At 47.9% G+C, this 2,961-nt stretch overlaps 1 pseudogene across 1 annotated transcript; it reads left to right on the forward strand.

The window, feature by feature from the left end:
* The first annotated feature begins 304 nt into the window (after positions 1 to 304).
* Positions 305 to 1,037, forward strand: LOC308520417 (U2 small nuclear ribonucleoprotein A'-like; annotated as a pseudogene). Its single transcript has one exon. The product of its transcript is annotated as a U2 small nuclear ribonucleoprotein A'-like (transcript).
* Positions 1,038 to 2,961: the final 1,924 nt, after the last annotated feature.

Below are 2,961 nucleotides of genomic sequence, written 5' to 3' on the forward strand. Positions count from 1 at the left end.
CATGCCCTTGACCGGAATCGAACCTGGGACCCTTCAGTCCGCAGGCGGATGCTCTATCCACTGAGCCAAACCGGTTTCGGCTGTATCCCCATTAAGAGGCGTGTAACTGTAATCCACTAGACCTTGAGCACTATGAATACAGCAGCCCATCAGTCTTTTTCCTCAGTGAATGGCTATCTGCTCCCAGTGTCTGGCCTTCAATAAATATGGCATGAATGAATGAGTGAATGAATGAATGAATGAATGAACAGATGAATGTCAACCACCAGCTGCAGATAAAAGTTCTCTTTCGTGAGGCTGCAGGATGGTGAAGCTGACTGCGGAGCTGATGGAGCAGGTGGCTCAGTACACCAGCGCCGTGCGGGACGCGAGCTGGACCTGCGGGGATGTAACATTCCTGTCATGGAAAATCTGGGTGCGACCTTAGACCAGTTTGATGCTATTGATTTTTCTGACAGTGCAATCCGGAAACTGGATGGCTCTCCCTTGTTGAGAAGACTGAAGACATGACTGGTGAACAACAATAGAAGATGTCGCACGGGCGAGGCGAGGCGCTGGGCCGAGCTCATTCTCACCAACAACAGCCTCGTGGAGCTGGGTGACCGGGACCCTTTGGCGCCTCTCGAGTCACTGGCTTAGCTGAGGATTCTACGAAACCCCGTGGCAAACCAGAAGCGTTACCGACTCTATGTCATTTACAAAGTTCCCAAGTCAGAGTGCTGGGTTTCCAGAAGGTGAAGCTGAAAGAGCATCAGGAAGCAGAGAACATGTTCAAGGGCAAACGGGGTGCACAGCTCGCAAAGGATATTGCCAGGAGAAGCAAACGTTCACCCCAGGTGCTGGTTTGCCCACTGACAAAAGAAAGGCGTCCCGCCCCAGGGCCATGGAAGCGATCAAGAACCCCAGAGCAAACACGGAAGCTGGCGGAGGTGGAGCGGCCGAAGGGCCTGCTGCAGTCAGGCCAGACCCTGCGGAGGAGGCCCCAGCAAGACCGGAGGGAGGAGATGGAAGAAGACACCCTCCCCCACGGGTCCTGAGCAGCGGGCCGAGTGTCCACCAGGCGTGGGGCCTGGCCGGGGACAGGGTCCTGCTTTTGAACGTGGAACAACAGTCTTGTGTCAGCAAAGAGGGGTTCCCAAGCATCGCTGAAGGGCTCCAAAAGCTGCTGGTCATTTTTTAATACACCTTTTAAGATCTAAATGCCTATTTTTTACAAATAGTAAAAATAAAGATCACCAGGTGCCTGGGCTGTGTGTGCAGTGGGTGTGTGTCTGCCTTTAAGCTGGAAATGCAGGAGGCATCGTTTCTGACCAGGCCTCCGTCCTCTGTAAAACGTTTGGATGTTTAAATCCTTAATAAAATGGGTTTTAAGTGGCAAATAAATAAATAAAAGAAATCTCTTTTCCACTTACCCCTTCCTGTGTTTAACTTCTCAGACATATTTTGATATTGTTTCGTATATATTCTTTACACACCGTGCTGCATCCCTTGGGGTTTAGTGGTAGAGAACAGAATCCTGTCTAGTAGGTGATGCAGGAAGTGATTGATTTCAGGGTATTAAAAGGGCTTATAGAATCGTTGGGAGGACTGCAGAAACAGACTCAAAGCTGAGCTGTCAGGAAAGCCTCCCTAAGCACTCTGCAGAACCGGCCCATCAAGGAAGCTGCCTCGGAACCAGGAAACCACCTTCACCAGAACTACACGACAGCTGCTGCCACCGGGATGCTGCCAAGATCAGGAATCTTCCACTGCTGCCAGCTCCAGATGACACCACACCTGCTGGGTTAGAAATGAATGCCTCACACTCTGCCTCTCAACACTCAAGTGAGTGATAGACTCTGGAAAGGCCAAATGCCTCCATGAGCTTTTTGGCCTCAGAAGCAGCGAAAGCAAGGCCCTTGCCCCATGCCTGTCTTCTGAAACTACGTGAGTGCCACCGGTGGGTGAAACTTGAATCATGTCCTAGCTTCCAGGGAGTTGAGAAAATGTAGTTTTTAGACTTCCAGCCTCTACAGAATAAAAGAAAGCACTCTAGAAGGAGGGCAGAATGAATTGATGATCCATTCCACCATATCCCCCTTTGAGGAAACAAAGAGAAGGTCTTATCCTCTCATGTTCTATCAATGGCATCTTCAGGCCAATCCTAAGGTAGGGTGGTATCCTCACTTGTGTTTGCAACAACTTTTGTGCATTTTTTATGGATAGAGAAGAGCAGGAATCATTGGTCCTCAATTGTCTTCCACAAAGGGACATAATCTGTGGGCTGTGTGGACACTCTACCTCATTCAGAACACCATGAGATCATTAATGTTGCCTTGTGGTTGTGATACTTGTGAGATCAAATAGTTCACAATCCTTAACTAGTTCATAGAAATCCCAAACCACAACTTCTAGGGTCCATTTTTTGTGCTCTTCTGACATCTGTGTCTCCATGTAGAGAGTTCTAGTGCAATCATTATAAACTTTTGACATTACTCAGTGAAAAGATATTTATTGGACACTTGCTGTATGCCAAGCACTGTTTGCATACGTAATAGATATGTTGAGTAAGTATGACTCATGATATACTCAAAACTGTGTATGTCCCTTAATGGTTTATCGGTAGGTTAACCTTCCCTACCCCTGAATAAAAACCCTGGCTCACTTTTGGGAAATAGGAGAGTACTGGAATAACTTTAAGTCACAAAGACATTCTCACTTTGATTATAAACATGTCCGGTCCCATGTAATGATCAAGAGGCTGAACTTAATATTAAATCCTCTCTCCTCAAGTCTGGCTCAGGCTGGAAGTCCACAGTCAGAAAGGAGGCTTGACATTTCAGCTCTTCTCATCACAATCTTTCCCACTCCCTCATTGTCAGACCTAAAAGAGAGGAGGAGGGAGAAGAAGCAAGGAAAGAGGACAGTACTTACTTGACTGGATGGCTCTGTGCTCTCTGGGCCTAGCACAAGGCTAATGCT

Source organism: Myotis nattereri (assembly GCF_964212035.1).
Source record: "Myotis nattereri genome assembly, chromosome: 1".
Lineage (NCBI taxonomy): Eukaryota > Metazoa > Chordata > Mammalia > Chiroptera > Vespertilionidae > Myotis > Myotis nattereri.